The sequence below is a fragment of the Adiantum capillus-veneris genome, chromosome 1 (genome assembly GCF_014529385.1).
Source record: "Adiantum capillus-veneris isolate H3 chromosome 1, ASM1452938v2, whole genome shotgun sequence".
Classification (NCBI taxonomy): Eukaryota; Viridiplantae; Streptophyta; class Polypodiopsida; order Polypodiales; family Pteridaceae; genus Adiantum; species Adiantum capillus-veneris.
Window position 1 is genome coordinate 73,852,122 of NC_140931.1, and position 8,360 is coordinate 73,860,481.

At 40.1% G+C, this 8,360-nt stretch overlaps 1 pseudogene; it reads left to right on the forward strand.

The window, feature by feature from the left end:
- The first annotated feature begins 6,832 nt into the window (after window positions 1-6,832).
- Window positions 6,833-7,684, forward strand: LOC147464971 (uncharacterized; annotated as a pseudogene).
- Window positions 7,685-8,360: the final 676 nt, after the last annotated feature.

Consider the following 8,360-nt stretch of genomic DNA (forward strand, 5'->3'; position numbering starts at 1 on the left):
GGGGGGGGGGGGGGTGGGGGGGGGGGGGGGGGGGAGAGAGAAAGATCTCGTTGCATAGCCATTCAAAAAAGAGAAAAACTGGCGGCACTTGTTGAGTGATTTGATTGGTTGGGAGACCATGTGTGCAGGAGTTGGCATGCACTAGAGTGGCACCGAGGGAGTTGAGTGGACTAATGTTACTTACTGCATGTTGATGGGGAGGTGATAAGATAAACAAAAGCCAAGAAAGGGTGGGATAGCACCGCACAACCCCCCAGTTTTCATGCACCCATGGATGGTCCATGTAGGCAAAGAGTTGGCATTGTGCATGACAACAAAAATTATAATGAAAAAAAGAGTGGTGTTGCGATGCAATCCAAGGGTAGGTAAGTTGCAAACACCTCTTGTGTATGATGACAATGACATGGTAGGTCTTGTGTGTGAGCGTTCTGACCCGGGTGAGGAGGTTCAGCTGTGTAGTGCTACTGCAACTCTCTCCTTCTGTTCATCCCATCATCACTGAGAGTGGATGCGCTTTGATGAATATCCCACTGGCTCAATCCATTGGCGGGGTGAAGGTTGCCTTGTAGTCTGACGAGCTCCACCGTATTCTGTTGCTCCACTCAAAACACAATAGAAAGAACAAATATATATATACATACATTCAAAAAAGTTAATCTTTTCAAGCTACAATGTTTTCATTAGGGATGGTTTCCCTAAGGCAACAAACTCATGATGCTAGGAAGGAAAAAAGAAGCTTTGTCTCCACTTTCTTTATACTTGCTAATCTAGGTTAAAATTTCATGCGCTTATCACAAGTTGACACAAATTGGCAAAAATAAAAAAATTTAATGAAAAATAACTTAGCTCCAAGATTTTGTTTCTATGCTCTTCGCAAGCTCCCCACCATCTCTTATTGAAGTTGCAATTCCAAGGACCTTTTTCTACACTCTAATACTACTGCTACAAATGGGAGCATGGAGAGCCCTGCAAATATCAAGAATAACATAATACAATCCGTAAAATTGACAAATCTGCATACTTGGCACATCCACAAGCAGGTGATCAAAGCTATACGCAAATAGAGAGAAAGAAAGAGCAAGATAGAGCGAGAGAGCACGTGCAGGTGCACCTCCTAGAGCGGAGTGCTACACCGGCACGACGAGAGAGAGGAGACGAGAGGAGAGAAGAAAGACACAAGCATTGGTCACAATCTCCCCCCGTGCAAGAGTGAGCATTTTTCTCTTGCACATATTTACTTATATATTTTTAAATGCTAAAAAATGAATACACATTGTGTGCCCGAACATAAAGTGACTATAGCTCACGAAGAGCTCTTTTATAATACAATGATAATGAATCTACTGTCATTTTCACATTCCATAGAGCAGCAATACATTTACCACCTGTATGCTCTGCAATAAATACGATTTACCATTTCCATTACACTTCTACTAATGCAACACCACTTAATGACGCCTGAAATGCTTCATCAAAGATAATTGTTACACCCTTTGACATAAGGACAAACATCATCATGAAAGCCCACATTGGTTAGTTATGCCCATCTAACTTTTCCTTAGCAACAAACATCTTGAAAACATCTATGTTGTTGTCGACCATGGCGACTGACTGTACTTGATGTGAAAACTAATCTGAAAGAGGAAAAATAAACTAGGGATACCATGTACTATGTAGAAACTCAATGAGGAATTCAAGGGGCCTATTATGTAGAGAAATGTTCCAATAGAAATTGATTAGAAATCATAAACAAAAGGACAAAATTGTATGTGTAGTACTACTTGTAGTGGAAATGGAGGCCAAAATGAACCTAAAAAAAATTTCTTAGCACAACAAGCTCTGCAAGCTTATCTGAATTATTGCTCAACATGCTCATGCTACTCACAAAATCACACTAGATTTGGAGAAAGTGAGCATAGGGGTGCTATAAATGCTAATGACTATGCTCGAGAGGATGCAATGATGTGCAAACAACTTGGAGAAGGCAGAGAAGATCAAGGAACACAACAATGAGTTTTAGTGTGCAAAATAGAAACATTCAAGATATATCCCTAGATTGATAGGCATATATACAATGCGTGGGGGAGAAAACCTCTTACTGATGGAAAAGGAGCACACACACATCATTACCACATATATGATAGCGTTCCATTCCTTTCATTTTCTATGTACTTATATTGAGAATTCATTGAAGCTTTGAAGAGGATGAGACTGACAAACAATAATGAAGGAAGCCTCTTAGCTGTTTGGGTCATGTAGATCTTAGCCTCCACGGTCCTATTTATAATGAAGCTTCTCCGATATTGTAAAGAGATTCAAAAGCATGAGTAACGAAAAGAATTTTGAATAGGGATTGATCTCATGAAATTTGGCTTCAATTATTGTGTCATCTCATGTTAATAATGTTCTCCTTGTTGTGGTTACAAGAATTCTGGTTTAAATATGTATATGGAAATGATTCTACGTTACGCACCTAAAAATGTAACCTATGCTAATGAGAGTTTATGCATAAAGCAAGCTAATGCTCATGAAGGTTTCAAGAAATCCTCCTTGGAGTGAAAGGGCCAAAAGATCTTTGAATTAAACCCCTAAAAGGGCACCCAAAATGAGAAAGGGCTATCAAATATGAAGCTATGGAGTGCTATATAGGTGAGAGTCAAGCGTGCAGAGATGAAGAAGACTTGAAAAAGGTTGCTCTATTACTCAATGTGTGCACCAAAGAAGGAATAAATTTTCATGATGGAAACACTCTCAGATTTGGAACTAGCCTCACATCAGTCTGGGCAAGTCGCTCCACCTTTCTTTTGTATGCAAGACCACTTTCACACACCCCCTTGCTCTATCAAATCCCACCATGGGAAGCATGTGAGAGATAGAAATAGTATGCAAGCACATGCAACTCATCCAAGCCTCATGAAACTCCTACACGCCCCTCCTTCTCCTTCAAACCAACCTTTGCTCTCATATGACTATAAGGACAAAGGTGTTTTGGGTGATGACAGACACTCCTCCTAGCCCAACCTCCCCTAGCTTCATAGCCATTGGCCTAGGGAGAGACTCCATGTAGTTATACTAGACCATGCCCACTAGCTAAGATCCTTATCTTTACAGGTATTGTTCTATGGGTATAAAGCCTTTTAAGTACAAAGAAAAAGAAAGATTTTGCGAGCGGTCATGCAAGCATCAAGATCTATATGTGAAAGGATGCATTCCCATCTCAAACCACAGAGGATCAATGATTATATGTTGAAAAATAAAAAATCCTCAAGAAAGAAGATTCACATGGAGCATACGGTTTTCCAAAAGAAGAATTTTATCAAAATAATACTACATCATCCTTTTGAGCATTATAAGTTTTCACTTCTTACCTTACGTACGGAGAAGAATAAACCTTACTAGACATACGATGATACATGTGGTAGAAAGACATGGAAGAGAGGAATTTTATACAATTCAACACAAAAAATCATGGCTACTACAAGATGACAAGATCCATGCAAAGAGGTCCTTATTGTCAAGCATAGAGAACCACTTTGGCATAATGGAGCTTCCTTTAAGGGAAGGAGTTTGAAAAGTAAGGGAGGGCTTGTCATGGATTCAAGGGAAGTCTAATTATAATTCTATTGTAAGCAATTAATCACATTATACTTTCCTATTTTCAAGTCTTTCCTATACATGATGCTTTCTTTTTCACATTCCTCCATCTCCCCAACTTTTTCACATGTTATGTATCCATAGCTTGCTTAAGGCCCAATCGTTTAAGTGGGAGGTTTTGGGTCTAAAGGTCATAGTCCCAACAATTACCCATGTCCATTTGGAATCATAACCATGTAATTATACATTATCATTCAATACAATAAGAAATTACTCTATTGTAGGCTATGCTCACCTCCCCTGAAAGTGCTCTCTCTCTCTCTCTCTCTCTCTCTCTCTCTCTCTCTCTCTCTCTCTCTATCTTTTTCCAACATTAAAAATTCCCTTGCAAGGATATGTTTTGTGATAAAATTCTAGAGTGGGTAGTTGTATAGAATAGCTATATATATAAAAGAGTGGCACAAAGCTAATGGGTTCATGTGCTACATATCATAGCTCACAAAGGACCAACTTTACGAGAATTTTCACTCTGGAAAAGTTTGTACAAAAGCACAAAAACTCCTCCATCGTGCTTTTTCTAATAAAAATAGCAGTCCAATGAGCTTGAGTATGAATTTTAAGAGTATGAAAATCTATGATATTTTTGAAAGGCCATTTCACCTAATGAATGTTAACCAAAGATCACCTAGATGTGAGTAATTGATATAAGGGCATTGATGCTCACAACATTGCTTAGGATGAAGTCATGTTTCTACAGTGTGCTCAAATACCATTTTTTGGAGTTAAGCTGGCAAGAAAGCCCATCTACATCGTAAAGAAGATCAAGAAGTTCAAGGGCACACAACATAATTGTGAAGCTGTATTACCTAGTGTTGTGTAACTAGAAAGAAAAGTTTCATGGGACTGCTCGCATATTTAAGCGTGGTGAAATTAACCTCCTAGTAGGTTGAAGGGGAGAAATTTTTGTGGTAGTCACGTGAATCATTACCATATAATGTTCAAAAGTCTCATAGGTAACAAGGTTTTTGTATAGGTGTGGTAGTCACGTGCATCGTTACCACATAATGTTCACAAGTCTCATAGGTAACAAGGTTTTTGTATAGGTGTGGGTTTAGGAATTAACAAGTTGCTCGATAGACTCGTTTCCACTTGATTGACACTATACATCTCTAGTTTCTTTTAATCAAGATGGATTGTAATTACCATGTTTGGATAGTTTTTAAGGTTCAAAGTGGGCTAACAGTTACGACACTAATGTTTCCACAAGTGCTTTTGGTTGTGTGCTAGGATAACTCTTCTGTATCATGTTTCACAAAGAAGCAACATAGTCAATAAGTAGTCAAAATTGATGAACCTAGTGTGACATGCTCTCACCAAGCACATGGAGCTACCTACCCATCAAGTCTAGGAGGAGAGTCTCTCCACCAGATATTTCTCTCATTTATGTGCTTGCATAGGATAACCTTATGTTTTTTCACACGACATTTCCTCACAAGAAGCTCAAACATTTTAGCAATCTTTGGACTTATTTCCTTTTGTAGACTGATCACCCTCCACAGGGTTAGGGAGTTTGCTGCACATGAGTATTGGCACGTGTTCATTATATCACTCTGATAGGGATCTACTCCCATGATATGGTAGTGATGTCAATCAACAAACTTAGGAACATTCAACACTTTTCTTGCTCCTCAGAAGGAGGTTTTCCCTTAATTGTTATCCTTAGATAGTGAATACATCCATAACCCTATTGTGAGGCACGAGATCTATGCATGGCATTATCCATCTAGCCTCTCTCCTTTTATACACTTCTAGCGTGTTTTTAGGAGACCCGTAAACCTTGCATGCTTAGCCTAAGTCCATCACCCCTGGTCTTGCCATTTCCCTACCCTCTAACCTTGCATGCCTAGCCTAGGGTGGGGCCTCCTTGGTCCTACCAGTTCCTTGACATCACTCCCCCCTTTGCAAAATTGTTTTCTCCTTAAAAATAAATTTGGGTTATTGTTTATTAAGAACATTAATGGTTTTTGACTTGAGCTTGTTGATTTCATGAAACCTCTCATGCAAGGGAACTATGCATGCCATTCTTCATCTGGACTCTCTCCTTTCGTAGAATCCTAGCCTATCCTTAGGAGACCCTGAACTTGCATGCCTAGCCTAGAGCTATGCCTCCTTGGTCCTATCGTTAGACTACCCCGAAACCTTGCATGCCTACCCTAGGGTTCTGCCATCTTGGTCCTATCCTTGTTGTGACACCTAGGGTTTTTCCTATACATGTACTTGAGCTTCCACTTCTTGAATGCATGATCAATCCCTCTAAGCACAAATGATGAGAAGTGCAAACTTAGGACAAGGAGGGCACATATGATATTTTTGCAAATTAGGTGTTGCCATAGGGGAGGAAGTCCCTCAATTGGAGGAAGTCCCTACATAGCTAACACATCAAAAATCTTGCCTTGGTTTTGTCTAAACACCCAATGCTAGGCATCGGAGAGGCGTGGTACCTAAACTGGTATGGTTGGTGTTGATTTCCTACCACCTGTTATTATTTCAAATCCTTTTAGAGCTTGGGTTTATGGAGAGAGATGGAACGGCCTCAACTCATGTATGGCTCATGTAACTTGGAGGTGTTCTGACTCGCTCCCCTATGAAGTGAAATTCTCTTTGTCCGTAGTAGGACAGGAAGGGGATTGGTGGACCGGTCGATCGCTACAAAGGGTCCGAATGTTCGACTAGTCATTTATATTTTAAGGTATGGTATATCCAGACTTTTTACTTGCATCAATTCATGGTTGCCCGTTCATTTAGGTGGGGCCTTCAAAAATTCTCTTTTTGCATTCTCTTGTGTCTATATCCAGAATTTTTACTTACATCAATTCATGGTTGCCCATTCATTTAGGTGGGGCCTTCAAAAATTCTCTTTTTGCATTCTCTTGTGTCTATACACACTCAATTTCACCCGGCCCTCCACTCTCTCTCTCTCTCTCTCTCTCTCTCTCTCTCTCTCTCTCTCTCACTCACTCAAGAGCAGCTTGTCTAGAAGAAATAGTTGCAGATGCATGCAAATTGTCTCTTTGATGTGAGACTTTGTGGGAGGAAAGACGAAGATGTACAAGCATGGGTGGTTATGGCTCTGTCACTGTTTGGTGCCCCCACGGAGGATCTTTTGCGAGTACCTTCAGTGTTTGTGGATCAGATGTATGCATATGAGGAGCAGCTTGTCTAGAAAAAATAGTTGCAGATGGATGCAAATTTTCTCTTTGATGTGAGACTTTGTGGGAGGAAAGACGAAGATGTACAAGCAAGGGTGGTTATGACTGATGACTTTCTTTTGAAGCTTGGCATTTATGATGATGCAGAAAGGGCTGATTTTATGTATCAAAGCTTGTGTGAAGATGCTATGCAATTTTATGACAGTCTTCCCATACATGCACAGTACAGCTGGCAATTGATGAAGGTTGCATTGTTGAATCATTATGTGGAACTTGAGGTGCCAGCCATGCATTCTCGATACTTTTATGGTACAGATGAGGAATGCGTTAAATCTTGAATTTCACGGGTGGAAGAAGAGATGTTGCAACTTTGCATTGTAGATGATGGGGCAAAAGCGGACTTTGCGTGTCAAGGACTTTCTAGTGATGCGTTCGTATTTATGCATATGCTCCTTGATGATTGGCACCATAGTTGGCTCGCATTGAAGTTTTCACTATTGATGCGTTATTGGAGGTTGCCGAAGCCTCAAGGTTCAATAGAAAGGTCTGTTGTTGTTGCTTTTGAATCAGTACAGAATGAGTTCTGGAAGGCGGTGCAGAGTCAGCTTGAATCTGATGCTTATGATGTAAATGATTTGAATGAGGAGAGTAATATGCCTATGATTGATGCAATGAGAGAGTCCTACAACATGAATGCTTCATGAGAGATGAATGTTGATGATGAATATTCTGAGCGTGGATATAGTAGTGAATGTGACTCTGAAGGGGATTATGTTGATTTGACATCTGATACCTTATCTGAGGGTGGCTCGCTTGATGAATTATTTGTTGATGGGCATCTCTCTTGCGGTGGGTCTATGGTGTTTGTTGGTAGTGAGTCTAGTGTGGTAGTATCTAATGGTATTAAATTTGAAGACACTGTTGACTCGAATAATGGGAATTTTCTATGTGGTGTTGCTAGATCCATGGCGCATGTGTGTTTGATGGTTAAGGCTGATGGTAGTGAGCAAGAATTCTATATACAGAGTACGCTTGTTGGTGATGGTGAGGATGAATTACCTGATGCAAAATGCATACAGTGTGATGAGTGGATACCGCAACAAGTTTATGGACATTCTAATGATGCAAGCACATATTTGACTACAAAAGCTGCAACAAGTCTGATAATACCTTGCATTGATGCTTCTATTATAGATGAAGATGATTGGGGCTTTGAAGAGCATGTTGTGCATGTAGAATGCATTCCAGATAGCTATGTGAAAAGGGCCTATGAGCATTTAGAAGCCTTAAGGATGCGAAAGGCTCCTGAGGTCATGAAGCAAACGACAATTTCTAATGCTTTGGATGGTGATGTACAAGTCAAGAACATGGAAAATGTAAGTATTGTGACACCTTGTCCTAGTCCAGAAGTTGATCTTGCACATGGTACAGTGTTTGATGCAGCAGAAAAAGGCTCGGAAGGGCTTGTAGAGGGTGATGCTGCCATAAAAGATAATACCTATTTTCTGAACATATGTCCTGGGACAACTTTTTGTGACCAGAAGTCGGATTTGGTTA